Consider the following 12,882-nt stretch of genomic DNA (forward strand, 5'->3'; position numbering starts at 1 on the left):
ATATCTGAAGTAAAAGGTGTCAAGGTAGGAGGACATTGAAAGAGTACTGATATCTGGTGGTGGTACCAATATTTAAGTAGATTTCTTTGTAAGAGAAAGTCCCATTGGTATCAGTCGACCTCTGCTGTTTAATACTCTTCATCACAAGATATGAGGCCAGTGCCAGATGCTGCCCTTTAAAGGGCAACCAAACGTGGATACTGAAGACACATGTTGGTTATCTGCTATCTATGTCCTGGATCTCACTAATATTGTGTTAAGTGTGGTGAGTCTGTGGTGAAAACTGCTATATAACATTCCTAAATAAACAGAGAACGTGAGAAGAGCTGTAGAAGTATCCATGAAAAAAGCAAGGAGATGTTCTCACTGAAGATGCTCTCTTTAGCTCAGGTTAGTCAAACTTGGTTCCAGGCGTTGGGGCTTAGATCCTTATCAGGGTTTCAAGAAAATAAATTATTTTCATTGATATGAATTGTAAAGCTTTCTGTGTAGTCATTCTAAAATTCTGTCATGCGTCTGACCCACCAGGACATACGATGGACACCCCTTTTTTTAATTTTTTTTAGATAAAAGTCACCTCAGTTTCCCTCCATTAAGCACTCTGGCCTTGTTTGTTAGTCCCATTTATGATGGAAGAGTCAGAGTTGGTTTTTCAGAAATACATCTGTTTTGTGGCTTCTTGGGACAGTCTCTTGACTGGATGTTGCTGGGCTGTTGAAAACAAACGAACTGTACTGCTTAGTAGTAAGCTAGTGCGAAATATGTTTGTAATGTGTCGTAGGTTGCCCCTGGTAAAGGAATACTTTAGAAAACTCATAAATAACATGCGATAAAATAAATGATTGCTACGTCTGTAACTCGTGACAAACGGGGCCTACGCACTGCCCTGTGTTTTCTGGTCCTTTTAAAAAAGAAGTGAACAATAGAGCAGATCTCCATGAATCTATTTTGCACGCCCAACTTCCCTGTGTCTGTCTGACTTTCTGCTTCTCATCTGTCCCCCAGCATATTTTGCCAAAAGGCTTTCGTTCTCACCTCCGGTTACCCCAGGTAAGGACTACACTGCGACTTGTCGGTGCCATGTGAGAAGAACTTAAGGAAGAGGTGATATGAGTATTCGGAGCCCCCTTCCATGAATACAATATCGAACCTCCCCGCTCAACCTTTCTTGTGCACATTACATCGCACGGCCTTCGGTAGGTGCAGGCAAGGACAAACAAAGGCTGAGCAAAAAAACATTGAGGGAAAACCGTGACACTACATCCGCCATTTTTTCAAAAAGTTTCTGTTGGAATTGGTGATACCATCCTGAAAGACTTACCTCTGCTGGCAACAACGGTTCTTATTTTGCCTGTACAGATGCTTTTCTTGTATCCACTGACTATTTTTCTGTCTTTTAAAGTTAATATTCTGTTTGTAAATGTTGTATATCTCTTCCATGTACTCTTCACTTTACTACTGGTGCGAAACGCAGAAAGAAAAGACACAGGAGTCTCCGGTGAAACCCAAGGGTTTAAATTAGAAAAGAAAAGTTTATTTCATGCTGTAACTCCCTGCATGTCAGATCATGCATACAGTGTTTCCTGCAATTCTAAACTTCCACATTTGTAGTCAGATCACATTCATATATCAGGAAGAACAGGCCTTTCAGAAATAAACATCATATAACAGCGGGACATAACAGAATAGAAACGAGGTGGGTAAACAAACGTATCCAGGAAGAAACAAGCACCTCCTGCACCATCCCTATCAAAAAGGAGAAAAAAAAGACATACAACGGCAGAGGAACAAGAGTTTGATCACACATTCAGCTTTTAGTATCTCAGATGACATCACTTCCAGTGAGGTAATAGGAACCCCCCCCCCCCCCCCCCACCCCAACGCCTGACAAGCAACCCTTTCGCATGAGGTAAGAATGTGGGTTTAGAGATGGCCCTCGTGTTTAGCACCATTGTTTGCAGGTGGACGGGCTGGCAAGGTGCACGCGGAGGGCTATGCAGCGGGTGGATCATGGTGAGTGCTGTGCAAAGGGCGGCAACCAGATCCGTGTTCCTCGCCCTCATCTCTGAGAAGGGGAGCTTTGAAGGGGTAACGTAGCTCGTACTTCGAAACAAATCCACACTGGGTCTGGATGAAAAACCAACATAAGGTGGAAACAACCTGAACAGAAATGTACCTCAGGAAAGCCAGACAGAACCAGCACAGGGACATACATTGAAGAGAAAACTGCCAGAATAAAACCCAACTAATGTCAAAACAAAACGGGATCGGTGCTATACTGGATACTGTTTTGGTTGTGGTTCTCTTCCGTTATTTACTCAGCTTTTTTTCTGGCTTCATTCAGGAGTAAGGCACTGTGCTGGCTACAATCCGGTACAGGGCTCTAACCAAACTGAGCCGGAGTATAATGAATTCTGGACAAAAACTGCATTTTTCCGGGGTTTACCCAGCTCTCGATCACTCCCTCACAACAGCCAACACTTCGGTCACAATACTGATTGTTACTGAAGTTCCCCTTGTCTTACCTGGAAAAGGGGACACTATCTATGCTTTGGTCCCCTCCTTTCCATTTATCGGTTTTGAAGATTGGCTTCTTAATAAAAGCTCTAAAGCTGCCCATAAGGCTCCCAGTCACTAAAGAATTAATTCTGGACAAAGGTTTTTGCTTCCTCGTTTCCACTTTGTATGCAAAAAAGGGAACGTCCATCGCTTCCTTTCTCTGTCAAGTTATTTTTGCTTTTTTCACGAATGTTTTGCACAAAACTGCTCTTCTTTCCTGTCCGCCCACCCATCTATTTATGAAGCCAATCACGCTGGCACCCTCCCAAGGCAGATGATACAGGCTTAAAGAGAGCAGTGCGTAAATCAGAAGTGAGTTCATGTTTAACAGGGTGTATGATGGGACTTCTAGTTTTGTTGACCATGTGATCAAGTCACGTTCCAGAATGAGATGATTGGGTCAGCCAGAGGTTCTGGCTATCTTTACGACTAGGGGAGGGGAAAGCTGTAAAAAATGACTGAAATGGGCCAAGGAATATAAAGACAGGGCTGAGTTTCAAAGCAAAGGAGGAAAGTCTGGAAGGGGGATAACGAATTGAGATTGTTTGTGCTAAACCAGAATCCATCCTTTGAAATGTAAGGTTGCTCAAGTAATGTGGCGCGAGAATCAGTAGTTTGCAAACCAAAAGCAGCAACTAAAGAGGGCCACACAGTGGGTTACAAAAGTCGGGGTTCCCTTCGGGGATTATTGCAGAGATGGCTGTGATCTCAACAATGGGTCACAGTCCGGGTAATTTCTAGTACAGAATCTTCATCAGAGTCAATTGATGGTAGCCAATAGACTAATCATAAGTTGGGGTTGGGTAGGAAGTACGGTCGATCACCAACCTTGTTTATAGGATTGGAGAACTGATACATTCTAAAAAAAAAATTATAGTCTTCAGAGAGTTTTAATGAGGAAAGGCTGATTGAGTGTACCTTCAGCTTGTAACTGATGCAGTGTGGCCTCTCATAAGATGCTCTGTGATGTGTTTTAGAGTTTGTTGGCAGGTTTAGGAGGTTTCACATTTTCTCTCGTTTTATAACTACCTCCAGGAGTGGATTTCTAGAAGCAGAATTACTTCTCTGGTAGGAACAGAGAGGTTTCTAATCAGGAAAAGTGTTCAACGAGGATATGCTGTGGCACAAGAAGTGGCAGAGACCAACACTGAGCTGAAAGACAGTCAGACAGCCAAGTGAAGAGTTTGTTTTTACACAACCACTAGAACAATGGGAAGAAATTGTGGAAATTCGCCTAGTTCTGAAGTCATATTCATAGTTGTACATTTTTCCTTTTCTGTGTTTATTATTGCTTGACTGACTTCGCCTTCCCTACATCCAAGCACCTATTCCTTTAAGTGGTCTTCAGGTCTCTCTTGACCATGCTCCTGTGGACCCTCTGCCTGGCCAGCATCAGGACCCTGGCATTTAGTCTAGTGAGGCATGGCCTTCCTTTACACCTGATGGATGGCAAAGGGGGATCTGGATGCAGAACCCTGTCAGGGGACATCTGAAAACAAAGCTGGTGAAAAAGAGATATAAACACAGCCATTAAATAAGTAGATGGTGGCCTCTGTGCACATCGGCCTCTTATGCATATATATGATGTATATAAAACAGGATTTTGGACTTTGGTGAGAACTTTTTAAAAATATATATTTTCATAATAATGCTATACACTTTTATTATTGCACTAGGCATTTGTTAATGGGAGGTATGTATCTGTAGGGACGTATTATGACGGATTTGAGTCTCACTGTTTCCTAAGGGAGCAGTGGTTAACATATGGGGGCTGCAAGTCTGACTAATAACCTATGGGGTGTACGTCCAGTGCTACTATGAAAAATTTGTTTCACTGTTACTTGTGGAGGTGGTGAGTTCCACTGTCATGGGAGAAGCAAATCTCACTGTTAACCCATGGGATCTGTGAGTTTCACACTAAAACTTTCGGGTCAGCGTATTTTGCTTTTACCTATGTGGTGTGAGTCTTTTTGTTATCTATATGGCCTAAGAGTTTCACTGTCACTTATGTGAGCATTGAATTTCACTGTTATTTATAGGGACTGCGAACCTCAGAGCTAGTATGGTGACGCATCTGAGTCTCACAGTTAAATATGGGGGCAGTGGTTGTCACTGTTACATGTGGGGACTGCAAGTCTCACTGTTAAACTATGAGGGATGCAAGGTTCTATCAACCTAAGGGTCTGTGAATACCTCTATTACATGCGGGGCATATGCTTCAGCAGTACTATTAAGGCTCTGGGTCTCCCTATCACCTACGGGCTCTGTGAGTCTCAGCTGCAGTATTACCAATAGGAATCCAAGCTATCAGTCTGAGAGTTACCTATACAGGTAGGCAGACAGTGTTACCCGTGGAGGCCCTGAATCTTGGTATTACCCATATGTCTAATATGAGATCTATGGACCTGAGAATCGTTTTGTTGTCATCATTCTGAAATCGGCTTAAACATTATTGCACGGCTATCGGTATCATGGTATTCATAATTTCCCCAAGACGAGCCAACAGGTAAAGAGAGCCCATTCGTTTTAAGTCTGCCCACGAATTTCCCGCCGTCAGTATCGGTGAGTGTATATTTTCTACTTTGTGGAGACTAGTCTTACACTGAAAGCAAGACTGCAAGAAACAGGCCATACTATAACTGGTAAAAAACAACTCCTAGGAGGAACAGCATATGTATATTCGAAAATCGAAGAGTCCCTCTGTAAATAGCAATGCGTATGCCTGGTCAAAACTGTTGAGTTGGGACAGGTTTGCATTTCTGACCACATGGGGTTAGCCACATAGGGTCTGCGGCAGTACTTGGGTGTTTTCCGAAAGAGGGTGTGTTTTTGTGTCTGGGTGCACTTGTGCACTTTGTGAAATTAGTATTAATTGAAAGAAGATATCCTGGCACTTCCTCGTTATATGTGTCCATCTTTTAGGAACGTAATGCAAGATGTAGGCCATGTAGCATGTTCCTTTCCATTTGCACCCCTTCTGCAGTAGCCTCCAGCATTCCTCACTTAGTCTTAGAGGCATGAGTTGGGCAAGAACTAAAAACCAACACGTTGCTCGCTCGTTTTCCTTCCTAACAAACCCATTAAGAATGGGTTGCACTTTACACAGTCACACTAGTAGTCTAAAAGATGTAATGTACATATACTCAATCCCTAAGTTAAGCGCCACCACATCTGCCAGGGCATGAATTGTGATTTATTCAAAGGCAGTCCCATTGGTCTTTCCATAGTATCTGGTGCTGTCTGACGTTACACTCTTTACCAAAACGTCACGCTGAGGACAAGCATCCGGAAAAGTGGCTGTGGGCATGGAAGGGGAAGATTGCTGCAATATGAGCATTTACACTGGCCTCTGCCACCTTCTGTACTATGCTCTTGTCGAACATGCTGCTACATTGAGGCACTGAGCACGGAAGCGCAAGAAAACTGTCACGCACTGGGTTTCAAAGACCGAGGACAGGATCAGGGGAACCTCTGCATTGGATGAAGAATGCAGTGGGAGGCAAAGGGATCCCTCCGGCCCACAGCATGACAAGGAACACTCTTCTTCGGCTCCACTGCACGACAAGGAACATTCAAGAGATGGGGTGCCAATGGATCCCATAGGAAGCCCCTATGCTTTTGTCACCACTTTCTCGACAACGGTAACATTTGTGGGGCCACAGAGTTAACAGGCAAGGTGTCTCAATGTGAGACGTAAAGGTTGCAGTACCTTTCTGAACTGCTCGGCTGCAAAACCGTATTCAAAATGTGAGTGTGATACAGTGGGCCTGTGCAAAATCAACTAGGGTCCTGGGCTACAGTGCATTGCTGACCCAACATTTAAAAACTTCTTTCTTGGTGTTTGTTCAGTGGGCAACAAGTCTTTGTATAAGTGTACCTAGAAGCATATTTTGCACAAAACATATCCAAGTGGGCTGGAGCTAAAATAAACTGCTTGGTTAAGTTCGAAAAAGGGGTAATTTATGCGCCATATTTTCTGTACATAGACCCATCCTTCAATTGGGGTTGGAGAGGGGAACATACACTCAGTACTGTCTCTACAGTCATGACATACTGTGGGTTTCTGGAGGCGTTCACCCTAAGTCTGTACCTCTTATGTTTGTCTGTGTATATATATATATATATATATATATATATATATATATATATATGTATATATATGTATGTATATATATATATATATATATATATATATATATATAATTCTTGATATCAAAGAGAGATCATGACAAAAACTGGAGACGTATCACTGGCATTCTTGGTTGGATCAGTTGATATTTCTTGATATCCCATGGAAGATATAACTGTACTGGGATACGTCTTGATATCCATTTGAAGAAATGACTGGGACTGTCTGTCTGTTGCATTGATGGTTTTGCAACAAATTAGTCAGACGCAGGAATGACATGTATTTGTTCTAATATATGAAGAAAAGACGAGGTCGGGGGCTAGGGGGTATGCCTTGATATGTACAGGAACGAAGAGATATCTAGTGGCAAGTACACATTTTGATTTTCAGAGGCAGGCCTTTTACTGGAGGTGGAGAAACACTGGTTTGGTGAGAGTTGCAGACTTTGATCATTGCTGGTAGTCACTGGGGCTGCATGGGAAGTGGTGGTCTTTAATAGCTATTACCAGGCATTGGACAGGATAGAAAGGTTTATTAGCATGCTTTCGTTTTTAAGCATTGGGGTTGGAAGGAGAGGGTTACAAGCACTGATCTCACAGACATCGAGATTGGCTTAAATATCTACTACAGGGTATTTTGGTGTGACACAGAGGGTTATAAATGTTGATGTCCATTTGGCAGGCATTGAACTGGGTAGAAAGGGATACATGCTTCAAGCTTCACTGACAGGCACTGGGACAGGATAAAGAAGGTCTCATGCTTCGATCTCCACTGACAGGCACTGAAACTAGATAGGAACGCTAAGTGACTACCAGTAACCTCTGATGATAAGCAGCGGGACTAAAAGAGGAAGATATTAGGGCAACCCTTGGACTTTTATCGTAAGTACTAGGAAGTTAATGAAATTCACAATTGTGAGGTTGTGTTTTGCTTAAATGCACTCTGATATAGGTTGGGCAGTTGAGTGCTTCAGGTTTAGTTCCTCATTGCATGTTTTGGGAATATAGAAATGAGATGAAATCAAAATCTCATGGTATCTCTGAAAGCTCTGGGGGTTACAGGAAGTAGAGTACTGTCTATGGTACAGTAAAATGAGAGTATTTCTGCTAAGCCTACCCAGAGGTAATGCATGATACTGATGGGCCATCTGAGAATCATTTTGGGCAAGATGCCTTTTTCCGATTACTGGCAGACATGCTGGCCCTGCCTAGGTATTTGCATCCAAGCAGATACTATGTCCACTCCAGCGCACTTGGACTGAAGACAAAAGCAAGGTACATTTTGAATGTATGAGTGTGTGTGATTGCATGTGTATAAACACACCAAAATTGTATTCAATATGTGTATGTGTGTGAGTGTATATATCTATCTATATACATATATATATATACACACACACAAATATATATATATATATATATATAGAGAGAGAGAGAGAGAGAGAGAGAGATATACACACACACACACACACACATATATGTAAAATAATACGGCAATTCATCCTTGTTGTTATTATATGGACCACTCTAGCATAAAGGATTATGCTGTCCAAGTGGACACACTATAACATACAGTCTCACAGATGAACGTGCAGCCTCATTCTTCCAAAGGCAGTGCTTTTTGTCAGAACGTGCACTCAGCAGTGAGAAAGAATGTGGCACTGTGCTTCCCACTAAATTGTGTGCTATACAACACATAAACACACACCACTTACCAAGATATGTCATTGTGGTACAGTGGCAATAAGAATACAATGGAAAGAGGTCGGAATTTCCTTCTTTTAGCATTTTCACTCAGGATTAATGTTTTTCGTTATAGAGGAGGAAGGACTGAACCACACAAGCATGCTGAACACAGGAAACCCCATCACAAAGGACAAAAAGATTCCAAAATGCATAATTATCTCAGAGTAAACGTTGCTATGAAAGAGACAGAGGTTAAGTGTTGTTCGACGTGCAGTTTGGGGGAGGGTTTTTCCTGGGGTGTGGGGTTTCAAACCCTCATGTTGCTCAGCATGCAGAAGGGGGACTTGGGCCAGCAAATATACAGGCCACCAGCAATCCCTGTTGGTGTAGAATTTGATAATTGGTAGCCACCAGACGTGCACAGAGCCAACACACCAGCATCAAGGGAACCATGGCTTGCTGCTTCATGAGGGAGAACTCGCATAGTGACAAGTAGGATGAAATGGTAGAGTAATGTACCTTGTCTTGTGATCTCCAGTATTAGAGAAAAGGACTCAGCTCCAGGGGGACTACAAGTTTCTTTTCCTCCCATATTGGTGGTCACTTTTTAGTGGGAATAGGCAGCCCTTCACAGTTAGGAGGGTGCCTTTTCTACAGAAGGACGCAGGGAGTTGTTGAGCACTTCCATTGCCAGCAGAACTGTAATCAAAGAAATGGCATACATTGTTTTCAGCCCATGGAGGACTCTACAAAAATGCTATTCTTCATTGGCAGGGGACAGTTAATTGATGAATTAGTGCAGCGACATATTCAGCAATTCTGGTTAGGAAGTACTGTAGCCATGGAAAAAACTGTCTTTGTCGAACTGGCAGAAAAGACTAGGCAAACGTACCAGGACAACCAGCACATTCCATCAAAAAGTTTCTCAGCTGTTTGCATCCGCTTGCAGGCCTCTGTCAATCGCATATCTCCTTGTGGCCACAGTTTGGGCCACTGTTGTCCCTTAGTCTGTGGATATAGCTTGTGCACGCATACTGCACATCACTGTCCATCTCCCCACGTACTCACATATGTAGAAGGGACTTGCAAGTCTGATGGAGACAACAGATGACCAGTCACAAACAGCTGCAACTTGATCCAGTCCGTAGTATATATGATTTTGGACATATTATGAACTATTATGAAAAGACATCCCAGTTAACTCGATATTGCATATTGAAACTAGTTATTGTCTTTGAAGCTGGATTAAGTTCAGGTGGTATTTTTTAACCAGTGGAACCTCCTTTGCATGATGGGACCTATGTGCCCATTTTCCAAAACCCCTTTCAATGCAACTAGTGTTGAAACAAAGCCACAACTGGTCGACTGGAATTTCCACCAGCACTTATTGAGAATGAGGTGAATGAAAAACAGTAGCTGTTACTGCTGTCCCTCGTTCTTCTGCATTCACAGTCTTATAAGACAGGAGAAAATGGATGGGAGTCTGATTTCCCAGATGGACCAAGGTATGTAGGCATGTGGTAATGCACTGATAGAGGGATGGGTTCAGGAACGGATTGGCAGATCATAAGAAACTGTTCCAGGTGTGCACAGCTGGGCTTGAGTGCACACACTAGTGACATCTACGCTTAGGTCACAAGACTGCCAAGGTGCTTCACTTCCCCTGCAGAAGATGACTCTTCAACCCCACCATACGTCTTGCTTGTGCTATCCATGAAAGTCGAGTACACAGTCGGGTATGGGTGTGTGCTGGGTGCATCAGTAAGCTGACTGGCTGTCGCCCCAAAGGACAGGGTATTGAGCACCACTCAGAACTTCAACTCAACCAGAAGGATGTGTGTGTTGGGAATGAACAGCACAGGAATGGGGAGAAAACAACACTTAACCGGTCTATCAAAATATTTCTAACTCAGTAATCGTGCCATAGAGAAAGAAAGAGAGAGAGAGAGAGAGAGAGAGAGAGAGAGAGAGAGAAAGAAAGAGAGAGAAAGAGAGAGAAAGCAAGAGAGACAGCAAGAGCGAGAACAAAGTAAACAGTCAATATGACTGATCATGTATTCCATTCCATGACCCACTCACTAAAATAACACCCCCCTTCGATTTCAAGACTGGGTGCTTAAGGTTTTACTTACTGGTGGATTTACTGGTGGGATCAGATAACTAACAAAGTTTCACGTGACTGGTTCTGGCTCAGTCCTCATGACCTTTCCCAAGACATTGGCCTGTGAAGATGGAAATCTTCCAGTTTCCCTTCCGGTCAGTTCGTCATAGTACCAGTGATGTGATTAGGCCAGCACCACTAGTCTACCAATGTGTAAAGTGCCAATAACACAGCCAGGATTTTGCAGGCTGTAAGAGATGCTGCTCGATGACTAGGAGGTGCTCTTCTGTGACCCTAAACTAGTGACCTTCTGAGGGAAGTAGGTAAGGTGCCGTGAATTTGCATAGGAAGAGTTGCATACAGAAATTGCTTCGAACTTCCCTTTGGTAACAGATTACCGTGGGTGCGTTGCGGACTTTGGTTGAAGTGGCTGAACTTTTATTTATTTGACTGAATTTGGAACAGCAACCCCAAAAATGGAAAATGACAAATGAAGCGTGAGCAGGCAGAAAATTATTGGTTTAGGGATACCCATACAGTGGCCTTGCAAGTGTGCCAAAGACCAAATACAAGCACGGAAAACGGGACTCATTACCTGGGCTGATAGTAAAAAAACAGCTGTGAGTTGAATGCAGTGGTCCCTTCAGTCTACTCGGGCCCGGTGCCACTACTTTGCACTATTGACAGCTAAGTTACTACATCCATCGCTGATGTAGCCATTTCAGCAAAACACCATGTGCCACGTACACTAGTTTGGCGAGCTGGTGAAAGGGGAAAACGATGCTTCTGGTGTGCAGCTTTTTTTCATTTAGGATATCATGTTACACGGGTTCGAACATCAGACAGTTTATCTATGTTTTGCAGTCGCAAGTCTGAATAAAAATGTAATTTCATGTAGTATAAAAATTTAATTTCATGTATGTGAAGACAGTGCGTTGGAAGCAGTCCAATTGCTGCTGTTGCTGAGTGGCAGTTGCCAGGGTAACCGTGAGGTTTGGGACCGAGACTCATGTCCTGCAGGGATCTTGGTACTCGAGGTAATAGGGCGGAAAGGAGCGAGTCTAACAAAATGCGATGTTTGGCTCTGTGGCCTCGGAGCGGACAAGAGAAAGGCAGGGTAAGGGGCCCCGTGGATCTTTGGAACACTCGACTCCTTCTAGCTCCCTTGCAAGAGAGTTGCGCCCTCTTTGATTTAGGGTCCTGCGCTGCTCGTTAAAGAACCCGGGTAACACGGACTAACGCATCAATTTTTCTATTTAAGGTGACAGGCGGGCACGCAAGGGCAGGTTGCTTGATGTGTATGCACTTCACTGCTGAGTGATTTTGTGCATTTACCTGTGTATTTCCTGTGTTGTGTGTGTGTCCTTTGTGTGTATCAATGGCGTATACTTGAATGGGTGTGTGTGGAGGATTTGCATTCGAATTATACATGCTCAAGCAATATGTGTATGTATGTGGGAGGAACGTATAGGTGTGTGAAAGGTATGTATTACAACCCCCACATGGTACCTGAATTTGTGTAATCGTAGTGTGCTATGCATGTGTGAATCGCTTGATCTGATAGAGAGCTCTCTGTTGTGCCTGTATCTGTATGGATGGCCTTTGTGTAACCTTGAGGGTGTACATAGTTGTGCAACTAGTCTGTATGCATGTGTGAGGAATGTGTAGTCTGATCGTGTGTGAGTGATCTCCATGTGATCTTATTTTGGTCCATGCGTGTATGGGAACGATACGGGTGTGTGTGGTGTCTGCATATGTATAATCTGGGCATCTGTGTAGAGTGTTTGTGTGAAGTGTGTACATACATGCCCGTGAATGGCTTTGTTTGCATGTGTGCTATCGGCCTACGAGTGGTGAGAACGAGCTGCGAGATGTCTCTGTATTTCGGTATGTATGCGTGTGTCTATGAGCAAGGAGAGCGTGATCAGTGTTCAGTGCTTAGATGTTTGTGATCAGTAGGTTTGTGTGTGGTAGAAGCGCGGTTTGTGTGGATAGGTGTGAGAATGAGCTGTGTATGCATGTCTAATCTGTGTCGTCTCTGCCGCTGTGAGACCTGTGAGTGTGGTGTGCTTCCGGTACGTCTCCGTTCCGTTATGGTGCATGCATCTGTAGAGCTGATTTTAGATGGTGCTCCAAAGCTTCCAGAATCGGGTCGAGGGAATCATCAGCTGAGTGGATAATCTAAGTTTGCGATGTGTGTTGTGTCTGTATGTGTGTGATATGTGTGTGTGTGTTGGAGGGGACAGAGAGAAGACAGGTAGATGAACTCAAGCTCAGAGGACAAAATGGATTATTCGGGCGGGAGGAGGACGGGCGTCATCTATAAAGCTGCCCCAAGCCGGCCGCAGAAAAGGTTGTATGAGATCATCCTGGGAGCAGCCAAAGCCAGGTTCTTGGTATGTATCTGC

The sequence above is a fragment of the Pleurodeles waltl genome, chromosome 7, assembly GCF_031143425.1.
Source record: "Pleurodeles waltl isolate 20211129_DDA chromosome 7, aPleWal1.hap1.20221129, whole genome shotgun sequence".
Classification (NCBI taxonomy): domain Eukaryota; kingdom Metazoa; phylum Chordata; class Amphibia; order Caudata; family Salamandridae; genus Pleurodeles; species Pleurodeles waltl.